The 15,309-nt window shown below is 33.7% G+C and overlaps 1 protein-coding gene and 1 non-coding gene across 2 annotated transcripts in view; one reads left to right on the top strand and one right to left on the bottom strand.

Annotated features, from left to right (window-relative positions):
* Positions 1-15,309, bottom strand: part of LOC129940701 (mucin-2) — a 387,216-nt gene that overhangs the window by 247,001 nt on the left and 124,906 nt on the right. The window lies entirely within an intron of this gene.
* On the top strand, positions 4,562-4,633 carry Trnat-ugu (transfer RNA threonine (anticodon UGU)). The gene has a single exon. It is a non-coding gene; the product is annotated as a tRNA-Thr (tRNA).

The raw sequence follows: 15,309 nt of genomic DNA, 5'->3' as shown, positions 1-15,309 counted from the left end.
TATCTCAACACAAAAAGCCAACTGTGTCACTAACCGTCAGCGCAATAGCAACAACTAGAAGCCAACAACAGCCAGCAGCAATAGCAGCCGAGCGGCCAAACGACACAAGAAGCATACCGATTCAACTGATTTGGTCAGAAATGGTGGTTCTTAGAGCCCAGCTTAGTATAGTCCTGAAGCCTGCGGCTATATACCAAGTTAGCAACCAATGCCAATCCATAGCCAGGCCAAGCCAAGCAAAGCCAAGACACAGAAACACGATGACAGTTCAACCCGCACTTAGATGGCATTAAAATCGATGTCTTAGAATTATTAACCGTTTGGAATGCAATGGCAACATTGTTTAGCCATGGCCCATGGAATTTATTAAGTTATAACCCTCCGCGCTATGAGATATTATGTGGGCACAACAATTTCTCGTGGGATCGATAGCTCGCACTTTGTGGTGTTGTATTTATGTTTTTATATAATGTTAACTTCGAGGCATCTTTTTCGACACAGCACCATTAAAAAATTAAGATGTATTCTTTTTTTCATCAAAAATTTAAGTTTATTTTTTTTTTAATGTTTGTGGTCACCTGAAATCAAAAATCTAGTATAAATCGCAAAGGGAAGATGGACATCATTATGTTTCGCAAGTAAGGAGCTGTTGGCATTTGATTCGTCATAAAACATACCATTTTCAATAAAATATATTTTTGATCGAAGGGTGAAACATTTTCAAGATTGTCATTTTCAACTTAACACAGGAAGTTATTGTAATCAGTCTTATTTTTCGAATTGAAAATCTCTCAACGTTTCAAAGTCATTAAAACCTAAACCAAAAGTTTTTAGAGAGATGTCTGGAAGTGAGTGTACGTTCCAGGATACCTAAACATTGCAAAGTTACATGAGAAAAATCGAAGACCATTCATTTGATAAAGATAAGAAAAGTGCGTATACGCCAATTGCACCATTTTCGTATTGAGAGTTCAATTACAGTACCCGTGGCATAATGGTGATTGCGGTGGACTGTCATGCGAGAGGTATTGGGTTCGATCCCTGCCTATGCCACCTAAAGTTTTTTTCACGGGTACTGCCTCTTGCGAGGAATTGACAAATTCTCCAAGAGCAATTCTTATCATGAAAAGTGCTTTCTCAAATGTTCCTTTGGGTTCGGCTTAAAACTGTAGGTCCCTTCCATCCCTGACAACAGTACTCGCACACAGGAATGGTTGAGAGTTGTCAGACACTAGACCCTAGTTGTCATACGGACTGTTGCGCCACCCAATTTATTTATTTAATTTATCGACTATTTTTAAAACTCAGTACTTAATTTTTGTACCTTAACAAATACAAACTGTTAAATAATTTGTCAAAAAAATAAAATCTCGATAAAAATTTTTGAATTCTGTTCCTCGATTTTCTTTTTTATCTTTAATGTTCTTAAAACAACCCTAATACTGGGTTAACAAAACAAAAATCTGATTTATCATTTCTCAAAATGTTGGTGACTAGATCAATAAAATTGTAAGTTATTGGCATCTATCTATCTATCTATCTATCTTTTCCAAAAATGTTCGTCAAACATTTTATTCCCATTTTTGAGATCAGTTCTTGGAATTAAGGAACGCCACGGATTTTTTTTGCACTAAGTAGTAACAAGCCATTCAAACTCTGTATAAAAGTTGATATTATTATCAATAAGAGCTGCATTTGGCTTTTGATAGCCTTAAACAACCGAAAATATTTTTTGGAAATAAATGGGAAAAATCTACCACTTCTCAATTTGATAACATGTGAAATTTCTAAGAAACTGAATATTGCTCAACGAACTGACGCATGGAATTTTAAAAAATATTGTCAGAACGGATAACAGGAAAAAATCTTAGGGAAGCCAAAAACGATGACCTCAGTGAAAGATCGTTTGTTTGTGTTGTACAGTCGTCGGCATCGGTTGAGGACTTTGGTGGACCTTAAAAACGATCTGTATCTAGGTACAGGTAAAGTAATTTCGTCAAGCTCAGTGAGACAAAATATCGTGAAAGCTAGACCTAGAGCACTCAAGCCGGTACTGAAGCCGGATTTTCCAAAAAGAGTCAAAGAAAAATGATTGCTCTGGGTTCAAAGGCACCTAAAATGGAGTCAAAACATGTGGAACAGTGTCATCTCTTCGGACGAATCGAAAGTCAAACTCCATGTAGGAGATGGGAGGATCCTTGAGAGAAGCAACCGAAAGAAAGACTAAACTCTGATTGGAATTTTGAGCATGCCCCCAAAACTGAAGGTGTGATGGTGTGGGGATGCTTCTCTGGAGATGAAAGAGATAGAAAGTGCTTTCTAAAATCAAAACTCAATGCAAAGGTTTACTTTCGAGTCTCGGAAAACGTACAGTGCTAGACATTTTTGGGGGCACTTGCAGTTTCATTTTTCAACAGGATAATGCTCAATGACGATGGCAGAGGAACTGCTTTCGTTATTGATGAAAAATTTAAGTTTAACTCGTTTCCTTTCCACAGCTTATTTGGATGTCTTAATATGTAAAAATAATTTTGGTATCACTTAACGTATCCTTATTGGAAGTATTTATATACCAACAAACGCAGGGCAAGGGCTTTCTATCGAATAAGATAGACTAAATGACATTATTAAGAAGTTCGATGCCACAATTATTATAAGTGGTGACTTCTATTTATCCATCCATCCTGGGGAGACTCAGTGACCAATCCAAATGGCAAATGGTATATTAATGGGCCATATCTTGAACTTGATTTAATTTCTCCCTTTAGCCAAACCCATCCGTAGTCCTCATCAATATTGGACTATTTTTTTACATCTAGTTCACTTTCGGAAACCCCAATTAATATTAATAATAGGCTTGCAAAACATTCCTTACGGTTTTAAATCATTATGGTATAAAAATAAATCTTAACATTTTTTATGTTTACCCGGTGTTGATACCGCCTCAATCGTATACCAGCTTGGAAAGAACTGTATTTAGAATGCAACTTGACAACAAGATCTCAAGAGTGACAGCGCCCTAGATGCAAATATTACAAATGAAGAAATTGATGTAATTTGTAATGAATGTAATTTTAATGACAATATAAACCAAAATATAGTTTCTTGTGTTGAAAATAACTCAACTATTCGAAATACAAAATAAGTTAAATACAAAAATATTTCCGATGTTACAAAAAATCTTTTGAAAATTCGTAACATTGGATTAAGAAGACTCAAGAGAATCTTTCATAGACATTTAAATAGACGCAACTCAGAGTATCAACAACTTCACTCGCAAATACAGTGTCTTAGTAAAATAATAAAAGAGACAGTAAAACATGATCTTGACCAAGAGTTCAGAACACGTGTCATATCGAAAACGCCACGAAAGGCTGCTAAAGAAAGCATCGAGTTATCCTTGCGTATTGATGATACTAAAATTCCATTAAAAACAGAAACAAAGTACTTAGGGATTCACTATCGAAATAAGTTAAAATTTAACAAACATGCGTGGAATGCATTAAACAAAGCGAAAATGGCTACTGCTATTTTAAAAAAAAATACTTTCTTCAAAGCATCTATCCCAAAGTACTAGAATTCTGATGTATAAACCATTGTTAAGTACTATAATTTCGTATGGTTTTAGTACCTGGTTCTCTATTTCTCCAACAAATTTTTAAAAAAAAAAGATCTGTATTGTCTTAGGTTTGATTTGGTTTAACGGGGTCATACTTTTTTGGTTAGGCCTGGGCATTAACCGAGAAAGTTGAACGTATCATCTTCAATCTCATCGTCTTCGCACCCTCTACATATATCAGTGAAACTGTTACTCATGCTACTCATGTGGGTGCGACAAATGAGTTGTGACCGTTTAGGATACCCATCAGTAAGGATTTTTGAGGCCTGCCTAGTTGCAAAAGGCCAATTGATTTCTAGCATTTTAGCAACCCTGAAAGTTTCAAGAGCCAAATACCTGTTCCTTTCTTTTTCAAGAAAACTTTGGTAACTCCTTTCGGGACTGTTTTACAAGTTTTGTAGTAAGGAAGGTATTTAAATTCTTTAGAAACTGCAAGAACTTGAAAGGCCTTACAATAGGTCAGAACTTAATTGATCTTGCTAGGGGAGGATTATGTGGTTATGGTTATTTTTCGAGGTTTGTTTTCAAGACCCTGTTTCCATACATTCCTCCCTGGAAGAGATTTCTGTAAGGGCTAGAGTATTTTCGTCAGAAGTATTTTATTTTACAAATCATTGTATTATAAATTGGAGTTTTTATGTAAATGTAAATCCAATTGACAGATTTTGTCCAAAAACTACTACTTAATTCGTTCAAGGATCTAAATATCTTGACATAAAAGTTTTAAGTTAAATTTGTGTATCGTTTACTTTTTGAAGTTCATTAAGTTACAAGATGTGAACAACATCTTAGCCATGACTTCACTCCTTTGTAACTCTTTAAAGTTTAAATTTCGAAGGTGAACTTTGCACTTCGTAAAATACAAATTATCTTACATACTATTATGTTGTATTAGTTAAATACATTAAGACGATTTATGTGTTGAAAAAATATTGATTTCAAGCCTCTTTAGCTCAGTGGCAGAGCACTGGTCTTGTAAACCAGGGGTCGTGAGTTCAATCCTCACAGGAGGCATATTAATATTTTTCTTCAAGCTATTTTCGGTTAAGGTTCTTTATTATATTAAAAAAGGAAAATTAAAATTGTAGGAACAAAATGTTGCTACACCAAAAAAAGATTTTGTTATTTCAAACAACAAAAAAATAAACTCATTTTTTAAGTAAATCATTTTGAGCACAATTTTATTGCCTGATGGAAATTTCAAGTAAATTGCTACTTGGTTCTTTGTATTCCTTATTGTCCAATATATTTTCGATACACACTTGTGAAACTAACAAAAATATAAAAATTATTTTGGAAAAACAAAGAATGCAAATACTTTGATACTAAAAATAGCTAAGTCAGTATTAAGTTCATACTTCAAGGAATTATCACTTACAACGATAATTGATATACATTGTCTTATTTAATTGTTTTTGGCATAAATCGACTCAATATTTTCTGCTTAAATTAAAGGCGTTCAAAAAAGCACCTAGTGTAGCTTTTATAACTTAAATTACTGTCACTAGCCCCTTCAACTATCAGAAGTTTGTATAAATACCATACTCATTTTACCATTAATCATTTTGATTTTTTTCCATTCTTGCTAACTAGACAGTTGGGTCGTGTTTTGGTTAAAGAAAATGAGATATCCGACTGTCCATGGTTAGAAATACAAAAGTCTGGTTTTTCCATACCTAACTTATATCAAATTTTGTGGTGTTGTGAACCATTTTTTTGGATTGAATATTTTTGGCAGAATTTATGATGATCGAAGGGTTCTTAGTTTTTATTTGAAGGTGTTGAACAGAATGGTGGTATTTAGACATTAAGATTTATCGATAAATTCAATAGTTTGGACACGATTATAGTTTAAAAAAAAATAAAAACAATAAAGGTTTAATTTTCAAAAATTCATGGTAAGTTTACAATTTTTTAGAAACCAAGAAAAGTCATCTATTTATTACTCCTTCACATTGAATTCGAGAAGTCAGAAAATGTATGCACCAGGTTCTTACTGTTACTAATTATTTTCCTTTCATACTTTGTTTGAAGTTATGTTTGAAATCTTATTGTTATTTGTTCAATAATAATAACTATCCCCTTTTTGTGGGGATATAATTTTCAAAACAATTAAAACTAAACACACAAGCATCAAAACGTTGATAAAAGTAGTCAATGTAATGAGGCCATTCATTGACAAGACACAAGAGACGTTAGAACTTAGAAGAACCCTAGGTGGTCGCATGATGATTTCAAGAAGTTGCTTTCCAAGAAAACATCATCTAACAATTCCTTACAACAAAACACGCAGAGAAAAGAAAAAAACATAACTTTTTTGTCGATTATTACTTTACAGTAGAACAACGTTGTGGAAATAAGAAGAAAAATTATACAAGGTACATTGGACAAGAGTGACTCCTGCTGCGGTGAAAGAGATTCCAATAGAATATAACGATGATGATGATGATCACGATGAGTAACATATTATCAAAGAAGCTCATCAAGGCGCTATATCTTTGCAAAAGAAATGGAGGAACAAAAAAAACCCTTCATTCACATTGTTCCTTCTTTTCGAAACATTTATACCAGAAACCTACCTATACCCCACCATAGATACATAAAGGTGACATTACTTGCAACTAGATGGGCCCAACTGACTCGGCTGTCATTGACGAAGATGGTCGTCTCTATTGATGATGTTCGTTTCGGAATCAACAACCTCTTTTTGCAGCTTCTTAATTTGGATCCTCTTTTTTCCTTCATACTTACATATTTATCTATACTCGTCTATAAATTTAACTTCTAGGTATCTATAACCAAAGCTATAGGAAATACCATCTCAGATAAAGTGGAATGTGTCCTCCGTGTCTTGTCATCGTACATCGTTCAACGAAGACGTAACGTTGTCATTTCATTGAAGCTCCAATGTCACAACATTTTTATCTCTTAAACGGGAAAAACTTCATCTTTAATTACTGTCAAACTTAGCAGTGTTGGATAAAAAGAGACAGATACACACACAAAAAAAGAGAGAAAGAGATACATTTTGGTCTTCCTATAGATTTACAAAAGATATTGGTTTTCTTAGATACCTCAATCAACTGCTAATGTTAAAACAACTCTTTACTTTGGTTTCTTATACCTACCTTTTGGCGAAAATTCATGGAATTGTGTGAAAATAATTACAACTGTTCTATTCCGTTCCGTTTTGCTATTCTTAATTGAAGCTTAAAGGAAACTCGAAACTGTCTAAAAAAAAAAGCAAAACAAAACAGCTTTAAATGACATCACGACATGCAACCTATATGAGCCTTGCCTATTGGTACAGCCTGAATGGACTTATCCTGAATTGGGAACAATTGACTCTTTTAGATGATGTCTGCGTCTGCCTGATGTTTGTATGTCTAATCCCACTCATCTATTTATGTGACAAGACATTTTCTTGAACTTGCATTCACAGCGGGCGGGCGTTTGCTTAACTTAATGCTATAAGTTTTAAGAAAGATTTTGAACTTTGTAGTTCACAATGAGCTTGTCTTGTTTTAATTAAGATAGAGTGTCAAATGTCCAACGGTAAAATAACATCAGAAAGAAGTTTTTTGAGGTTTATGTTTCAATTAGCCTTTTTAGATTTTCAGAGACAATTTTAGTTGGTTTTGTGGAGCACACATTAAACATTCAATATTTGTCTCTTTTATCATTTGTACCAACAATTTTGATTTCAATTCTAAGGCTTACGCTTAACTTTTGTTTCGCCAAAACAACGAAATTTTTTAATACCCAAAATGTAATATTTGCAAAACTTCATATCCCAGAAAATTCAAAATATTTACAAAACTCATACAGTATTAAATCCTAATTAAATATTAAATTAAAAGCTGAAGTCAGCTCAGTTTTAAATTTCCAGTAATGCTTTTAATTTTTTCGTTCAAAAATCTAACATCCCAAAATGTACCAAAATTCAAAATATATCTTAAGACTTTAAATCTATAAATATAGATTATTGTGCACATTTTAAGATTCAACGCATTACATTTTTAAACCTTGCAACAAACAAACATTTTGCAATGTTGACGATCAAAGGAAAAAACTCGAAAATTATATTCCAGTAGCTCAAAGCTTTTAGTGCTGCAATGCCAAATTTGAAAATAACGAAATTTCTATGGTTATGAGACAACTTCATAAGCTACTCGAAAATATTCGAAACCGGTCTAAAACCAACAAATTTCTTAAATTATAAATCACAAAATACTTGCATTTTTTTAACTTAAAATTCAAAACTCATACAAAATCAAATATCCCAAAAACTTGAAAATTTCAAACATAACTTTAAAGTGGAGTTTCGGAAATAATCCAAAAGGAGACTGGGATGCGACCCACACTCATAACTTAACATCCCGTCTGTCGATTATAATTGATTAAAAGTTTGTAGGTTTCTGCATTGTGTTAAAGAAGTTGTCAGTTCAATATTATAATAAACAAAAATTAAATTACCAACAATATTTCGCATAAATGGTGAAATGGTTTGATTTCAAAATCAATTTTTGTAAACGAGATTTTTAGTACTAAACTAATTTTTACCAATTTTATTAGTATTTCTTAAAAATTTGAAACTAATTTGATGTCAACATCTTCAGTTGCTTACGAGATATCGAGAACCAAACATCAATTTTTAACAATTTTGCGTACTGTCTTTTTCTAAATTTTGTTTAAAAAACCGACTGTATAAAAATGACTGTATGCCAAAAACAATATTTTCTGTCAAATTACATAAGTTTGAAGCCAATATTTTAAAGTTTTGAAAAGACATTTGAGTCGAAGATCAATTTTTACCAACTTTCATTAATTTTTTTGACTATGTGTTTATTTTTTGTAAGAAAACTATCAATTCGATTTTTCTCAAATTTCTTCAGAATGTTAAAAACAATATTTCTTAAAAGATAAAATGAGTTGGAAGCCATAATTTCAAATTTATGAAAAGAAATTTTAGAAAAAATTAATTTTTACCAACTCTTGTTAGTTTTTTTTTAGGTTTTTTTTTTTTTTTTTTTTTAAAAAAACTGTCCATTTTATTTCAATCAAAACTTGTTAGAAGTTAAAAACGTTATTCTTTGTTGCACAAAATTTATTTGGAGATAAAATCATTTTTTGGTCGTAATATTTTCGAGGTAACAAATGTTTTTTTTCGTTTTTTTTTTTATTTTTACATGACATTTTTTCCAAAAATATATTAGTTTGGTATCATCTTACAATATATAGTTTAAATTTAATTCAAGTTAAGTTCGAGCGTTATTGGTTATTGAGATATTTTAGGTTACCCAAAATGTTGACCTTTTTTTCAAATTGCTATGGTAAAAAACAACCACTCAATTTTCTTGAGAGCCCTTTCTCCATCTTTCTGCATTATTATTTGTATAACAAAATTTATTTGAAGTCGATATCTCTACTGGTTCTTGAGCTATGGACGACAAAAAAAACGTCGTGAACTTACGGACGTACGAAGGTACGGACGTACGAACGTACGTACACATGCACGCACAGACATCCTTCTAAAAAATCTTTTATTTCGACTCCAGGGACCTCGAGAAATTTGAAAATTTTTAATTTGACAAATCGACAAATTAGACCGATTACAACATCTTCCTATGGGAATTTAGTAAGAGACTCAAACTATTTTAAAGCCAGTAACCCAAGTCTCAAATCCTATCATACAAAAATATTATAAAAAACTTTGAGTTCCAAAACCTTGAGCTTCAAAATGTATCTATATCAACAAATAATTATAATAAGTAAAATAAATTTGGTGGCGCAACAACTCGAAAAGCACCTATGGTGAAGTGATTTACCACTCTCAACCGTTCCAGTTTTTAATGTCGAGACAAAACCATGAAAACTTGAAAAACTGAATTGAAATTTACTTACAACTGAAATTTTTTATTAAACTTATTCAAAACAAGTTCTTAGAGAATTTCGGGTTTTAAGTTCTTCGCAAAACTTGTTATTGATGTCATAAATGATTATACTATTGAAATGTAGCTTGCACTTTTATAACAACTTAATCAAATTTTTGAAAATCTTAGAATTTGAAAACCCTGTCCAACTAGTTTCCTGTGAAATTAGTTTTAAAAAATTATAAAAATATGACCGTTTTAGTTTCAATTATAACTCACCATTCCTGACAGCAGAACCCGCACACATGAATGGTTAAGAGTAACAAGTCACTAGGCTCTAGTTTTCAACGGACCACCTAATTTTTTTTTATCCTTAAAATAGTTTAGCCTGAATATTAAAAATATTCAAAAGTTTTAAAAAGAAAAGTTTGAATTCAAAATTAATTCCAAAATATAACGAAGGCTGAAACAAAATTGGAGATTACATTAGGCTCCAAGGTGTTATGTGTACCAAAAGTGAAAACAATACAAAATTATTATTCAAAAGTCCTAAAACTTACAAATCCCATTTTATTAAAAATCGTATGCCGGTTATATCAACTCGTTTTCAAAAAATGTTGTAGTACCCGTGGCATGATGGTTTGTGCGTTGGACTGTCATGCAAGGGGTCTTGGGTTCAATCCCTGCCTGTGCCACCTTAATTTAAAAAAATTAATTTTCGCGGGTACTGCCTCTTGCGAGGAATTGACAAATCCTTCAAGAGTAATTCTTGTCATGAAAAAGTGCTTTCTCAAACTAGCCGTTCGGATTCGGCATAAAATTGTAGGTCCCCTCCATTCCTGACAACATTACTCGCACACAGGAATGGTTGAGAGTTGTAAGTCACTAGGCCCTGGTTCACAATGGACTGTTGCGCCACCCCATTTGATTTTGATTTCAAAAAATGTTATACTTTTAAACGAGTATGGAGTTGTTTGACAGTTTTAAAAAATAAAAAACAAAAAATGAAACAGCTTATTTTTGGACAGCGATTATTATTAGAAAAATGGACACAGTTAGAATTTGGTTTAATTTGCAAGGAAATGAAGAACGGAGGTTAGGTTAGGTTAGGTTATAGTGGCTGTCCAAGATGGAAACGGACACACTTAGGCCAGTTTAATGGCCCATTGTGATACCACATGAATCTTGAGGCTTTCTCCTAAGCTCAATGGAACCAGCTTGAGTCCCTTACGAAACGTGAGAGGCTGATTATACCGATATGATTTAGATCGTTAAGATCGTTAAAGAAAAATTCTCCTAGGTAATTCTTGCGTTTTCAAGCTAGAGCAGGGCATGTGCAGAGAAGATGAAGAACCGTTTCTTCCTCTTCCTCGTCCATACAGCTTCTGCAAAAGTCATTTGAGAATACGCCTAGTCTCGTGGCGTGCTTTCTTATTAGACAGTGTATGGTTATGACACCTATTATCGAACTTATATGCGATCTGCTTAGAGAGAGCAAGCACCTTGAACGTTTTAAATCCAGTGTTGGCCAGAGGTTTTTTGTGACTTGACACGTGGTGATGTTATTCCACCTGGTGCCTGCCGTCCTCATAGCGTCTTGCATTAGCAGCAGTTTACAAGTAGCGATTGGTATGCCAGTACGTGCCAAACGTGGTAGGATGATCTGTACTGTACCGTTCCTGGCGAGTTCATCTGCCTTACAGTTACCTCGAATGTCTCTATGGCCCGGCACCCAGCAAAGGTGAATATTAAACTGTTCCGCCATCTCCATTACAGATGATCGACAGTTATGGACTGTTATAGAGTTTGTAGAGACAGAGTCCAGAGATTTGATAGCGGCCTGGCTTTTGGAGAAAATACGGATATCAGATGTTGATATCACGTTTTCTTTAAGCCAGGATAAGACTTCCTTTATCGCCAAAAGTTCCGCCTGGAACCCGCTACAATGATTGGGAAGGCGGAATGAGAGACTTAATTTCAGTCGTTCAGAGTACACACCTCCACCAACCCCTTCTTTTGTTTTTGACCCATCTGTGTAAAAATGGATTGACTCTTCCTCCAAGAATGTCCTATCCTCCCAAAGAGATCTGGTAGGTATAGAAATCTGGAAGTTTCTGTCGAATTTTAGTTGGGGGATGGTGTAGTCTGTGTGCTTTGGAATTGATTCTAAGTACCTTAGAATTACGGAGTTTCCAATGTTGCTGTTAGTCCGCTGCGACGAAGCATTGAGGCGAATAGCAGAGCTTGCAGCTATTTGTTTGCTAAATATGTCAAGAGGTGTAAGGTAGAGCAAGGTGTCCAGTGCCGCAGACGGGGTCGTGCGAAGCGATCCGCTTATACATAGGCAGGACTTTATTTAACTTATCCCTGTTTATACCTTTCTCTAAAGCAGTCCACCATACTGCCACACCGTACGTTAAAATCGGTCTGATTACCGATGTGTATAGCCAATGCGTGATTTTGGGTTGTAAACCTAATTTATTACCAATAGCTTTTTTGCAAGAAAAGGGAGTTACAGTAGCTTTTTTGACTCCTTCCTGTACGTTGCGTTTCCAATTTAGTTTTTTGTCTAAGACAAGACCCAGGTATTAAGCCTCGTCTGAGCATTTTAATTGGATTCCTTTAATATATTGAGGGTTGACAAATGGAATTTTGTATCTCCTCGAAAATAAGACCAGATCGGTTTTGTGTGGGTTAACACCCAGTCCACACCGATCAGCCCAAAGTATTAGTCTGTCCAAGGCATTTTGTATGAGTTCTTTTAGGATATTAAGATGCTTTCCTGAAACTGCTATAGCAACGTCGTCCGCATAGGCTATCACTCTGAAACCCACCGCATCCAGACTAGTTAGGATATGAAGAACGGAAGAACAAGCAAATTGAACGCAAAAGAATAAGGGATAGTTCCAACATAATGGAGCTGATTGAGAAAAGGTTTGCACATTTGAGCGTATTCTTAATGAAAAATATATACCTTTGTTTTAGGTTTGTTGTTAAGAACTATCGTCTTCCTGAAGACGGTATTATTTTCATACTTAACACCATATCATCCGACATTACTACTGGCAAGAGACAAAATGCTGCTCTGATTATCATTAAGTTATTAGCAGCAGTGAAGTTTTTGGCAACATTAGGTTATCAAAAACAAATCGGTGGTCACAAGAACAGAAATTGCACAGCAAACCATGACAAAAATACTTGTCGAAGTCTTGACTTCAATCGAAAGAGTCATGTGCCCGCTGATGATGAATTTTGAAATGAATGAGGAAGAGAAACAAAAGTCCGAACGCTTCAGGTGTAATTGGTGTGGTAGATGGAACTCATATTCAACTTTGAGTGAGCATCTCTTCTTCACAAGAAAGCTTAAACAAAACATAGCATTAATGCCATGGTGGTAAGTTAATATTTTATATTTTAAAGGTGCATACATTACATTCAAACATATTAATTAAATTTTTTAAGGTTTGTGACTATAAAATGTTCATTAGATCGGTTACTGCCCGATTTGGAGGAGTATGTCATGATTCATACACATGGGCTCTTAGTGCTAAAAGAGCATATTTAAAACGGGTTTTCAAAAATGGATAAACGACTTCATGGGTCTTAGGTTAGTAACATAAAATTTTTGAACGAAAATATTTAACATTAGGTACGCATATCTTTTCATGGGAGATTCAGGATATCTTTTGGAGTCCTGGATTATCACGCCATATAGAACTGCAGCGATGGTTCTATTGAATCTAAATTTTATTAAATTTTACTTACACTTTGGCAAAAAAAAAGTTCGCACGCAAACACATTTGGTGAATTATAATTTTCGATATTACCTTGTTTTGAATTTTACTTTCGAGTTACTTGTTTATTAGAAAGGTCATAAGATTATAGTTGGCACTACAAGAACTATTCGATTCTCGTTGGTTCGATAGTAGTCAAAGAGAGTAACAATTTTTCGAATTCGAGCAATTTAATTATAGAATCGAGGAACATAGTAGGGCTTCAGTATTTCTAAGAATCTAATATCACAGAATAATTTATTTCCTAACAACTTTACGTCCTGAAACACAAAATTCAAGTATTTTAAATTTGTAGAATTTTATTATGTATTTTAACATAATAAAGTAAAAATTTTGGTCAGAGTTTTTCGTTTAACAGTATAATTTTGGAATTTTCGATTTGCAAAACTTTATTCTTGAGAATTAAGGTGATCTCAACCCCTATCAAAAATCGTAAACATCCCATTCCAAAAAGATGCTTTGATTCACTTGCTAATGATTTCTGCAAAGTATGATGAATGTATAAGAATTTCATTGGCGACATGGCGATAGAATCCAAGCCTACCCAGTAGGTATATGAACCGCAAAGGAAATAGAATTATAGAAAATATGAAGAATCCATGCACTGCATGATGGCTCTATGTGGAAAGCAACTATATCGGACTTAACGACGACGACGACACGGGTGGCAGGAGTTTGGGGAGCAAGAAATAGACAATTTAGTTCTGTGGCGCCTTACCTGTCGCGCTCCAGAGGCCATTTAAGGTTTGCTCAACGCATTCCGTTTGGGTTATTTTTCTTTAGCTGGCGGCTGCTAGCGTCCATCAGCAACAGCAAACCGCTTCAATTGCAATTGGTCAATAGACAAGAACTTATATAACACAAACATAACATAACATAGAATAACTAAGTTAAAGACCGACGACGACGACCGACGTCGACGGATGTCTTCTTCTATTTCTTGACTTTGAATTCATATCCATATGTAGGTAACGTATGTAATGGACATGTACAAGGAATATAGAGAGTGCGAATTTTTTAAAATGTACTCAAGCGGCATAATAAAGTCTTGAGCTTAATGATCGTCAAATTGGCATACGTAATCAGTATCATGTGGGCATAGTAGTTAAGTTAGTTATGTCATAGCGGGAGGGAATGTTCTATTTGGACACATGGAAAGAGACATTTCAATGATCATTTTTCTACGTCTTGCAATTTCAGACTGGCTATAAAATAATTAATGCCAGTAGTTTGACACACCTTCTTCCATGTTTTGAAATGTAAATTAAAAGAAATAAAAATACACATTATAAGACAGTCGGGATTATCAATGGTATTTTAATGTAAAACAATTTAAAGCAGAGGATTGATATGCATTTATATCAAATAATAATAATGATTTTTGTTTTTGATTTAAAACCGAATTGTCAGTGTTGTTGAAGAAATGTTTTAGTTTTGAAAATTTTATCTAGGAAGATAATCATTGAAATAAAATCAAAGATTGTCAAATTCAAATTTTGCAATTTGACATTAAAAGCGTTTAGATTTCAAAGGAGTTAGTTTCAAAACTTTAAAAGAACGATTTTTCAGGTTTTTGCATCTAAAATTCAAGAAATATGCAAAAGTGGGAAGTTATCAGTGTTGGTTGCAATACACCCTCTTTTTAGCTTCCAATAGAAAGGTATTGTAACTGTTCCGATTTGTCGAATTGAAAATTTTGACATTTTTCGAAGTTTCGAAGTCCATAGAGTCGAAATAAACGATTTTTAGAGAGATGTCTGTGCGTGCGTTTGTCTGTACGTTTTTTTCTTCGTCCGCATAGCTCAAGAACCTGTAGAGATATCGACTTTAAATACATTTTGTTATACAGATAATAATGCAAAAAGATGCAGAAAGCAATCTCAAGAAAATTGAGTGGGTGGGTTTTTTACCATAGCAATTTAAAAAAAAGGGTCAAAATCTAACCAACAACGCTGTTTAATTTTTATTTTTAATTTTTTGTATTATATATTGAACCGTGAACCAAACAAATATATTTTTGAAA

The sequence above is a fragment of the Eupeodes corollae genome, chromosome 1 (assembly GCF_945859685.1).
Source record: "Eupeodes corollae chromosome 1, idEupCoro1.1, whole genome shotgun sequence".
In the NCBI taxonomy this organism is placed as follows: Eukaryota; Metazoa; Arthropoda; class Insecta; order Diptera; family Syrphidae; genus Eupeodes; species Eupeodes corollae.
The sequence above is the reverse complement of the archived record's forward strand: the minus strand, read 5'-3'. Positions and strand labels throughout refer to the sequence as shown.